The sequence below is a fragment of the Parus major genome, chromosome 2, assembly GCF_001522545.3.
Source record: "Parus major isolate Abel chromosome 2, Parus_major1.1, whole genome shotgun sequence".
Lineage (NCBI taxonomy): Eukaryota > Metazoa > Chordata > Aves > Passeriformes > Paridae > Parus > Parus major.
This window is the reverse complement of record NC_031769.1, coordinates 99017513-99029705: the sequence shown is the minus strand read 5'-3', so window position 1 is coordinate 99029705 and position 12193 is coordinate 99017513. Positions and strand designations below refer to the sequence as shown.

The window sequence follows — 12193 nt, the reverse complement described above, 5'->3', positions numbered from 1 at the left end:
TGTTCACTCTCCCCCCACTTCCTGAGCACAGAGGAGATCGGAGTGACAGATGCTGGGCTTGGTGGCCGTGCTCTGATTCCAGGGTGCTTAGCCCTGGCAGCCGTGGGAGCAGCTGGGGCTTTACTCGGGCTTGTGCCGTGCCTGTAAGCCCTGGAAGGAAGCTTATGCTGGCAGGGAATCAAGTGTGGTGGAAGCTGAGCCCCACTTCATCCACTCCCCCTCCTCACCCCGTCCCCCCCACTGCATGTGTGAGAAGCTGCTTCATGGCTCTGCGAGGTTTCCCAGCAGCTCAGCTCACTTGTACAAAGAAAGTCTCTGACCCAGTTAGGGCTGGTGTGCCCTGGCGTTCCCGGAGCTCGGCAAAGCGGGGAAATCTGTGCATCCACTTCAATGGCACACGCCAGCGATTTGCAACACTGGGAGCCAAGCAAGGCAGGAAGGGAAAAGTGCAGAAACACAATCCCAAGTTCTCATTTGTGCCCAGCATGCGGTTTGGGTTTTTATTTGGACTGTGGTGCAAGTATGTTAAACTGGCCGTGCGTGTGGGGAGCAACAACCCTGTCTCCCCCACCTCCTCTGCTGCCTGTGTGCCAGGACAAACATTTCTGAACCCTTCCAGGGGAGCAGATGAGTAAAGTGATCTGCCTGCAAAGTACCCCAGTAAACAACAAAGGGATTGTTTTCCAGGCACACCGTTTTCCCAAGCCAGTTCTGTCCCCGACCACCATGAGCGGCTGACTTCAGGCACCAAAGTGGGTAGCAGGGGGCAAGCAGGACAGCTCCCTTCACAGATGGTGTCACAGCGTCCCAGTTCAGAGTTTGCATCAAAATGCAGCCTTAAAGTTATTTGACTGCAATAAACCGTACTGGAGTTTGTCCTCTCTTCCTTTTTTCTTGGTAGCCAAGTGAAACTTCGCTCAGCATGTGCCCAGCAGCTCGTCCTGTGAGTGCAAGCATTCATAGTGCAGCACATTAGCCAAAAACTTAAATCCCCCAAAATGCTCAAACATGTGGACTCTTTTTCCTGCCAGCTGTAGTAAAATGCTTCAACTGTTTTCCACTGCATACGTTATGGAGTATATAATGTATCCAGGATGGAAGAAGATTTCCTCCCTGAACACTAGCACAGCAAAGATGCCTGTGCTCTGAAAAGTGAGTGCTTCCTCTGTAAGCAAATGGTGCTCAGCTTCCCAGAGCTATTCCAGCTCACATCTGCATCCCTCACCAGCTCACTGGCGGAGAACAGCTTCCAGTCTGCTGGTCTGGTCTCAAAGGGTGCTTTCTGGTAGAATAAACAGTGGAAATAGCTGTAAACTCCAGGGAAATGGTCAGTGGCTCTGCAGTGTATGTCTTGTTGAGCTTGTCAGATTCTGCAGAACAAGTCCCTGCATGTTTCAGGTGTGCTGAAGGACTGATGTTTTTGCCTTGATTATACAAGATAATCTCCCAGTACTGAAGTGAATATGCATGTATTGGAGCACTTACCTAGGGGCCCACAGGCAGCATTTTCCATGCTTCATCTATAATTTGGTTCCTGTTGGCCACAGCTTCGATTAAAAGAATAAAAATATCACTTACCAGTAGCCATTCCGGTGTTGGAATTAGAGTTATGCTGTTCCCTCAGCAGGGTTGGATCTGTTCAATGTCTGCACAGGAGATGTGCAAGGGGGATCTCTGAATAATGAAATAAGACTTAAGCCACTATATTAAATTAACATAGACCACACCTTTTTCCTGGTACCTTCCTAGAGCTGCCAAGACTGTTTAAATTATTTTTTTCCTTTATGTTAGTAGGGAAGCCATGTAGAAAAATGTGCTCTGCTTCAGGACTGTATTACCAAGACTGAAAATGTACAGAAGTTGAAATTATTGTTCCTGCAGCAGTTTCCATTTTACAGCACGTCAAAGTTAAGTCTCACATAAAACATCTCCCCAACACTAAGGAGTGCAACAAATCAGTCACCAGCAGCGGAAGGAGGAATTTTCATTTTCTTTTAATCCATCCAGCAGGCATGACAATAGCACTATAGGATGCTGCATTTAATATGCATGCTGTGTTCACATAGCAGAAGAGCTAATTCTATTCCAAAGAGAAATAACTGTTGACACTAACTCTGGATTTCCATGGGGTCTGCTCCTGAAGTTTTAATTTTAAAATGCACTACAATGGTGGGTTTGTACTTCTGTCCTTTTCATCCCATTATATCTGTACAGTGAATTTTAGAGTAAAATGGACAAGAGTGTGACCTTTCTCATCACAGGACAGGAAGATGCATGTTTCACAACATGAAGAAGCTGAATTCTGTATCTCAGCATACTGAATGTAACTATTTCAATGACAAAAAAAAAAAAATCCTGTGCAATTTCCCTTGTGTACAGCTGTGAAGGCTGTGCATATCAACAAAAGTACCACAGTTCAGCCTGGTAACAAGGCAGCCAAAGAGACCCACTTCATACAGGTGATGTGGGAATTGTGGTCAAAAGGCTTTCCAATTGCAGTCACTTTTATTACTGAATTCCATTATACCAGTTACTGAAATCCATTATATCATACTGAATACTTCAGTACATACCCTTACAAACATCACTTAAACATTTATCATCCTCTGCACCCTTTTGTGCACACTGCTACTACATTCTCCCTACCGCACTATGCTTCTTCAGTTAGCTACTGACTTTTAGTTCTACTAAAAGCTAGTGTTTTTTAGTGGATGCTCAGGGTCTTTATAATACATCCTGTAATTATTGTAATAAAAATATATTTAAAGTAATAATAATATTAAAATATTAGATTTTATAATAATTTAAAGTATTGTTTTACAATTCATTGAAACAAACTGATTAAAAATTGAGGCCTGAGTCTTCCTGTCAACCATTACCAAGATGAATTGGATAAATTGGTGAGAGTTGTACCTGTTTTCAGGAGAAATAAAATAGCCAACATTTTCTCATGCAGGCAGAATTTTCTGTCTGGTCACAGGGAGGGAAAGCCTTCTGTCATTCAGCAATGTCTGGTTTGCAACATGGAGCATTAATCAGCTCCAAACAGGAGTATTCTTCTCCTTCAAGCACTTACTAGCAGAATCAGTGCAGATGGATATGTGACAATACAATCTGGAAAAAAAAATATTACTCCTAAACTTCATACAGTCTTATATTTCAATATTAATTTAATGCTTGGAAAATATTATTATATTTTTATATGCATATATATAGAGAGAAATATGATAGATAAAAATTGAGTATGGAATAAGTTTTTATATACAAATTAGTAATACAAAGGCTCACAAAAACCATCTTAAAATTTCTCATGTTTGTGTCTCCAGTCACCTGTCACAATCAAATTCAAAGTGTTCATCTGTGGAAAGAAAAGCATTTATTCAGAGATGTTTTCTAAGATAAAAAATTTTGCAGACACATTCTTTGCACAGAAAGATTATGGTAGGTATTAAAGAGGTCAGTAGGGAAGGGATAAACTTTATCACATTAAGCTGGAAACCTCTTAAAGTGTGAAAGGTCTGTGTCCTTTAGCAGTGCTTTTCTTTTATCCAAAAATATGCCATGGTGGTATTTGAATTTATATCTATTTGAGACAGCAAAACTGTATATGCAAGTGCACTGTTGCTATATGAATGATGCAGCAAGAGTTGGAAATACTGTGACATTGGTGGTCACTTACAGGACCCTGAATTGGATATATTCATGGTGGAGATACTGGTTTATTCTATTATGAAATGAATTCAAGCATTATTATCCAGGCTACTGGAACTAAAATCGGAATTCCATCACTTTTGTTTGTGCATTGCAATAAGCACCTCTTTGTTCCCCTGAGAAACTCATATATTCTCTCTTGTCTGGAGTTGTGTGTCATGTTGAGCACAACAACCAGATGATTTATAGCATTTATAGTTCACTGGAGTTTTGTTTCAGATGCACTATTTAATCTATACATATAAGAGCGGTGGGAGGAAGAATTAGTCTTAGAAGATGCAACTGGACTTCAAAAGAGATTAAGGCTACTTAATTACACCAGCATATCCCCACTGATTTGCTAAGTCTGTAGTAAATCTGAACTTAAGTGTGCGTCTGGAAACTGACAAGAAACCATAAAAGTCATTGTAATTCATGTAGACATTCTAATAATTCATATAAAATTTTCTTATCTTAGACATCCTTCTGTAATTATTATATAGGAAGTTAAGAATAATTGCTTTTAAATGTTTTATACAGGCAAGGGAAAGATGGATTTTACAACTATTAACCTACTCTAAATCAAGAAATCAAAGACCTTATTAACTCATCATATAAGCATGTGCAATTTCAGAGAATGCCCTCCTCCCACTGATATGAGTTGAACTTAAGCTCTTCTCCATCATAAAGAGATTTTGTCATGAAAACATAATTTAAAAATGCAAAAATATCCACACTGCATTCCTGTCTATCTTTTGCAGTGTTATGCTTTGTCCTTCAGAAACTAGCATTTCATCCTGTACCTTATACAACTTAAAGAGTTTCTTGTTATTTTTTAATGAATGCTACAAATCAATGATCACAGAAACATTAGACCAGTGTGTATGTTAGAAACATTCTCAACTGAAGCTTTCATTTTTAGGAAGAAATGTACATTAGCAATATTACTATAGTAGTAGCAAAAGAAAAAAATGAAAATCTGTGTTGTTTCATGTGTAAATAACTTTCACACTGGACTCACCTCTCAGTCTAAACAAGTTCTGTGAGCACATGGGCTCAAATGAAGCTATTTCTGCTCTGAAGGCTTAGTTAGTTCCTGAAGAGACTGAGGGGGAGTAAATCTAATCAGGAGGCAGTGTAGTCAAACTTCACACCCAAAAAGGATGCTCAGATGATATAAACACAAAATGACTCATGCTAGCCATAGAAGAGTAGAATTTCATTAAAACCTGCCAATTGTGCACAGTTCCTCCCTTCTCCTCACTGACACAAGTGCAAAACCCAGAGTTTCATTATGCCTCCTTTGAATTCCACTTCCCCTTTATTCCTGTAAGTCAGGCAGTTTATCCTAATAGCCAGCCTCACAAATTCGGTGTCAGGACTTTGAGTACACTCCCAGGAGTTTAGATGGCCACATGCAAGGCAAGGTGATTTGATCTGTTTCAAAGAAAGGTCTGGAAAAGGCTACAATGAGGCTTCTCCCCAGGGGAGCTGCTTTAAAGCTGAAGCTCCCTCTTGAACCAGACACGTACAAGTCCACAGAACCTGATGGAGTGCACCTACAAGTGCAGTGGGAGCTGGCTGATAGCAGTCTGATACCACTTTTGATTGTCTTTGAAATGCTGTGATCTGGGGATGTTCTTAGCATTGGGAAAAGGCAAATGTAACTCCTGTCTTCAAGGAGGACAAGAAGAAGGGCGATGGGAACAACAGGTCAGCCCACTTCACCTCAGTCCCTGGGAAGATGATGGAGTAAATACTGCTGGAAACACATTAAGGACAAGGAGGTGGCTGGGAATAGTCAGCATGGATTTATGAAAGGAAAATCATTCTTGACTGATCCAATAGCCTTCTGTGGTGTGATCTGTGCTTGGGGTTGCCCTAGCTGCATGCAGAACCTTGCAGAGAAATAATTCATTGCTAAGCAGAATGTCACAGCACAGGATAGGCAAGACTGAAAGTCCAGGACTGAATTTTGATAAAAAGATGTAATTTCTTTCTGAATCTCATTAAAACATTGAGGCATCTTCAATATAAGTGCTGTAAGTACGTTTAATCTATCTTGATCCTAAGCTATGGAAATGGCCAGTACTCCTGAACTGTGGCAAACATATTGTTCCTTTTTTCTCCTTCCTTACATACTGAAATCTCTCGACAGCCCACTCATCTAGTGCAAACCAGCTTTCTTTCTCAAAACCTTACTCAAATTCACCATTCTCATAAAGGCTCTTAAATATACTGCCATACAAGATCCTCTCACCTGCTTATGACAGACAACTGCTCCCCGACATTAAAACAAGAAGGCAGCTGAAATACTGTGAAAGCACATTCCTCTTGTTTAAAGCACATTATATTGTTCGTCTAATTAAACTATCATTTCAAATAAGGATATATTTTTATATATTCATGAAGCTTCCGCTGTAGCATTTTGAGACACCATCTGATCTGCAGCCCTGCTAGAGAGCCACGGTGACAATCCTCAGCCTGATACTATGAGGCAATGAGGAGCCACTGGAATTCAGCCATTCCACTGAATAAAATGGAAAGATTCCACATACTGCAATAAAATAGGCAAGATCCTATGTTCCAGTGCTTCCATTCAGTGACATCATACCTTGAATATAGGAACTTTAAAAAGAAAACAAAAATCCAAACCCTCAAACAGAAATAAAATGCTTGATGCCATACGTGAAAACCTGCATATCTAGCAAAGCTGACACGGCTTTTGTTGAGAAGACCAGACATTTCCTCTAGCAGCAGACTGTTATCCTTGCCACAGTTTCCTTCAAGCAAGAGCTTCTCACTTATTATCTTTCCTCTGAACAGTATAATTCCTACTGACAAATTATAGGCTTTTATTATCTTCCTGTCGGCTTGAAAAAATCAAATAATTTGTTTTAAATTCAATTTTAGTTTGTGCCTCCATCAAGAACAAGAGCTCGCTCTTAACACAGAGCCACCTGCTGACAGCCAAGTATATTCACACATTAAGTGTGAAGTATTTTTGTTTCTGGGAGAAAACTGTTCTTGTCTTTTTTTTTTTCTATTTATCAGTATCAAAGGGCTTTGAGGGACAGAAGTTAAAAAGAAGGTCATTAAAAACAAACATAACTATGCAGAAGCCCTGTTGAGTTTTTAAACATTTGTAAATCTGCACAGATTTGAGAGAGGTGTTTATTTCTGCTCGGGGCTGTATGAAGAAGTGAGTGAGGTGCATACACAAGACAGTTCTATGTCTGTTTACTTCCCTCTCAGAGCTGTAGGGAAGCAGTCTGCCAAAACCTGATGCAATTATTGATCCAGCAGTACTTGATCCCTTTCTGTCCCAGTCATCCTGAGACGTCTCCCACGGCTGCATCAGGCTCTCTTGCCATCCCTCACCACCTTGCAGCTCAGGGACTGTGGAGCGATCACTTGCCCTAAATCGGGTCCTTCCCATACACAAAACGCTTTCCTGGAGGCTGCCTGGCCAGCCTGGCTTGCCAACAGAGGGCAGCTCTAGACTGGGATAGGTTTCTGTTGCCAGGCACACGGATGCTCTCATCTGTGACATCTCCTGGATGCACAGCTGCCTCACCGGAGTTCCCCCACCAGTCCCAGCCAGCCAGCCAGAGAGAGAGGCCGACCCTGCTCCTCTGGCTTTGCTGATGGGCTGCAATACACAAGTGCACAAGAGGAGCACTTTAAAGCCTTGCCCTACATCTCTCCTCGAGCTCTGGGAGAGGAATGAATGTCTGATCTCTTTGGTTAAGGCTTGTCACGCAACACACGGTCACTGCACGCTTAATGCCTCTGCTCTTTTAAGAGACCGTGTGTCAGGAGGGAAAGACTAAACACAGCCCCTGAGACACAGATGGACCATTATAAGGGATCGTGGGTCTACACGTACCCACTGTAAGAAGCAAAATGCACATTTGGCACTGACAGAAAAGGCCAGTACCACAGAAAGGCATGTGCCATGCACAAAAGCCAGTTAGGTACGAATATAGTTAATGTGTGGCAACAGGGTAAAGTGCTTCAGTTATATTTGTGGAAATATATCAGTTATATTATAACTGATATATAATAATATGTCAGATGTATCATATAACTGATAAATCAGTATATCAGTTATACTTGTGGAAACAACATGAAATGCAACCAATCTCTACAAGGTTGTCCCAGGGGCAGCAGCAAGTTTTAGAACAAAATGTCAGATTGGCCTGATAAAATGTTTCTCAAAGGAGAAGCAAGTAGGCAGCGTCTGGCAGATCTTAGCAGAAAGGGACAAAGTCTTCACAAGACACCTGCAGCCAAGAGCCTTTAGAATCCACTCCGAGCAGATCCAAGCTCCCAGGTCTGTAGTCAGCCCAAACACAGGACCTGTTCCAGGGGATGCAGCTTGGAAGACAGAGCACGTATTTCATCTCTATACCTCACGTCTACACTCTCCCTAAAAATTGATCTTAACTGGCATAAAACTCTGAGTGGAAACAGGTTGAACTTTTACCTTGGATATGCTTATGGCAGCATATTGTGCATGTAAAACCATAGCCTGATCTCTCCCCCAGTAGTTCCCAAGAGTGACTACATCAGCATTACTTTCTTCTTTCTTTCTAAACAAACAAACAAACAAAACCAACCTCAAAACATTCAAACATTATGATTAGGCCAAAGTTTAGCTGAGAAAACTGTTGAGACAGAGGCCTTGGCTGGGTGCCCACCAAAATCAATAGGAGACTCTCCATTTACTTAATGGGCTTTGACTGAGCTCTGATTGAAGGGGAGTTGGAAGGTGATGGAATCTCTGCTGATTACCCACTGACAAAGACATGTTTGAAATAATCAGCTGCCATCTGTCCTTGTTTTGCTAACCCACTCAGCTGGGCCTAAACAGAAAACCCGTCAGCTGAATAGAGAATTAATTGTTGAAAGAATGATCCCTTTGCACTTCTCACCTTCTGCAAGATCTATCCCCGCTGACCATGTGGGAGATTTCCCTGCATGATTACAGCAAACCACCAGGCACTGAGCCTACGGCTGTCACATACATGTGTGTGTCATTCAAGTTATAAAAATAAGTAGATTTCTTTGATCTCAAAGAGCTGCTGTAAGATTCCTGTTGTATCTGTTAGGAGGAATGGTTCAGCTGTGACCATGAGATAAGGCTGGCAGCCCTGCTACCTCCTCAATGTATTCCAAAGTGACCAACAGCTTAATTTCTCAGGAATCATCCAGGCTTACTATCAATACTCTTTCTTCACTATAAGTGAAAGGGTGTAATAACTTCGTGCTCCAAAGTGTTGTGAGCCACACTAATTGGATTTGTTTGACAGATCATCCAATGGCCAGAATCAAACCCAACAGAGCCACATCTGTGTGGGCTGGGGCCGGTGGGGAAGGCACAACCAGACCTGAGGGTGTGAGGTGACAAGGACGTTGGAGCTAAGGTGGTAGAAATAAGGAGTGAAGAGTGAGACTATTCAGATCTGGGAGCTACTGGCTCACAGCACAAACCCATTCTCCTCCTGTAGGCTGACCCACTCAAAGGCAGTGCAAAGACCTGCTGGAGTCTGAGGCCTGACTGCATATCTAACAGGGATGGGTACAGAGGCAGGCCAGCTCTTGTCAGAAAGCCTTTAGATCCTAGGTCAGGCTAAGACTCCAAATTAGGTCTGACAGGCACTTGACTTTGGGCTTGCAGCTTACCAAGAATATTTTTGTCTAGAGAGCAAAGTACCTGCTCAGAATCTAAAGTAAGTCATAGCAATATTTTTCTCGTTTCAATCTTAAAAATTTCCTAGTGGAGCTGCTTTGGAAATTTCACATGCACATAGATTACTGTGTAGAATCTATGAATCTAGTTCCTGTTCTTGCATGCCTTAAAAATGACTGTGCAAGCTCACAGGTGAACCCATAATAGGCAGAAACACCTGGACTCAAATGCAGCAGGACCCTCAGGAAACCCATTAACCTGTCTGACTATTATTGCCTTAGTCTTTGTTTTGGACAAAACCCAAGTACAATAATTGATATTTTTTAAACTTTGAAAAGATGCCATGTAAGACATAAAGATGCTCCTTGTCCAAGAAGATTTTTTAAATCTATTTTTTTATTAATTGGTGCAGATACCAAGGAAACATGACCTCACAGTTCAATCTGAGACCCAGTAGTTCTGGAATGTTGTCTGGAGTCTGAAGCTCTTCAAACCCTGCTATAAAAATCATAACATGGTTTTGCAGCTATGGGACAATTCCGCAGCTGATAGCCTCTCTTTTTGTGATGAAAAGCCTCATAAAAGAAAATTTCAATGCTTGTAAAATAAAAATTAATTTTTTTTCTTGAATTTTTTTTTCTTTCTGTGGGGAGTATCACGAAACAACAATAAATTGTAGAGATATTAGGAATGAATGAACAAAAAAGTAATTTAGTTTTATTTAGAACTTATACATCTTTGGAGTTCCAACTTTTGAAATATAAAATAAAACATTTAAGATTATCCTTGGCACGATCAGAATAAACAAATATTAAGTTTCCAGTTCATTATCTTAAAAAATCTCCTGGGCAATATTTCTGGTTTTCATTACTGCTGTCACACTGATGCTCTCCATAAGTCAGCTTCCAGGTAAATGCTTGCCCAATGAATATGTGTAATTCATTCACATGTGCAGTATGGCAAAGGGGGTAAAGAAGGGCAAAGCCTCACCTTGGAATTTTAATATCCCATCTAGCTATAATGCATCTAAATTTAAATTTGTGTGCCTAAGTATTTCGCACCACTGAGACACTCTTAACAGGGTAGTTTTTCCTAAGCTTGCAGCATGTGCCCACCCATCAAGACTCTCTTGATCCTATTGTTAAAATCATTAGAAACCAAAAAGAACAAAATAAAACAAAATACCCACCCATGAAATCTCAGAAAAAGAGAGCTTTTTTTTTCTGGTCCAGAAAATTCACTGCAGTGAAAGGTTAGTTTTTAGTTCAAACAGAGCTTTCAACATTGGAATCTTTGCAGGCCACAGAACTGTTTCAGGCAAATTTCAGAGGATTTTAATAGGTACCAAGGCATGTTCCCCTCTTCTTCTGCATAGCCATGCAGAGCAGCGAGATCACCTTTAGGAGGAGCCTCATCCCCTCCTGTACAGCTAACAAAAATTCCTGGTGGCTTCTGCAAAGCTGTTAGAACTTTACATTACAAAAGATGGTTTCACTAGCAAAGATTCTGAAAAAGATGGAAAACAACAAACACCAACCTCATGAAATCTATTCCATAATATTTTTCAAAATAATCTGCTGTATATTAACCTCTTGTGATGGATGCTTGTCTAATTTGTTCTTTAAAACTTCAAAGGATGGTACAGGATTGGTTACCACAATTATTAAGAATGAACAAGCAAATCTTTATGTTGAAGAGCCTGACAGAAATCAAACAGAACCAGAGGCAGTGGAGTAGTAATAGCAGTTTAGAAACAAATACTGCTATTTTGAGGACACCATGAAGAATAGAAAGTTGGTCCTCTATGAAAGGGAGAAGAAACAAATTTGCTTAGGGGTGATCACAAGAGTGCTTCTAACAGAAATCAGGACCAGACTTAAAGGTAAAGGCAGAAAGCTGAATAGAAGGTCAGCTTTTACAGATTTAAGCCAACCCTTCTAATCTTGCTACCTTGCTCACACTGCTGTAAAGGCATCTGTTCACTTCTTACACTCCCCTCTTGGCCCAAGGAAGGTGAGGTAGAGGTGCACTTTATTCTGTGTTAATCTCATTCATGTTTTTGTCAGAGCCTCGAGAAACAGAAGGAATGACCAAATTGATCCTTAGTGTCTGGACTTGTCCTCTGTGTCATTTGACCACTGGCCCAAGCAATGTCAGTGTCTAATCGACTTCACATCTTCAGTCAGCAATTGAGCACAGCACCTAGCAGCCACCTTAGAGGTGAAAGGTTTCTTAATGGACAACCTAGTTCTCCTTTCCTACAGGTTAAGCCCCTGTAGGCACAAAGAAAATGTTATTCTATTCCTCTCCTGAGAGTTCTCTAAAACCATTGAAGTCCATAATTGATATCTCCACCCAATCTTCCCAATTCCCAAACTACATAGTCCATATACCATGTTTTTCTGTATGTCAGATCATTCCCATTTCCCTCTGAGTTTGTTCCAATCTGACACTTTTTTTCTTCAAAGGGTGATGAGGAAAACCTGGCATGCTCATCAATGTGAAGTTGTGCACAAAACTGTTTCAGGTGCCTCCTCCTCGTTTGTTAAACATGCCAGATGCAAACCTTTTTCCATAGCAATATGACCCCTGTGAGGAGTGACTTAATCAAACTTGTTTAACTTGAACTGCAGTGGAAAAGTAACACCTGTGGAAGCAGTCACTGCACTCAGCAAGGGGACAGTAAGAGAGTAATTTAGCAAGAAGGATTAGCACCTTTACTTAACTCCACCTCTAGTATTCAGTCCCCTCAGTATCAGCCATGTACTTTGTCCCCTGCATGGTTAATATGTTCAGTGACGACTGAAG

General features: G+C 41.0%; 1 long non-coding RNA gene across 1 annotated transcript; it reads right to left on the bottom strand.

Annotated features, from left to right (window-relative positions):
- Positions 1-48: 48 nt before the first annotated feature.
- Positions 49-3736, bottom strand: LOC117243934. Its single transcript, XR_004496054.1, has 3 exons — positions 2914-3736; positions 1579-1674; positions 49-941 (listed from the first exon to the last, which is right to left on the bottom strand). It is a non-coding gene; the product is annotated as an uncharacterized LOC117243934 (long non-coding RNA).
- Between the last annotated feature and the right edge of the window lie 8457 nt (positions 3737-12193).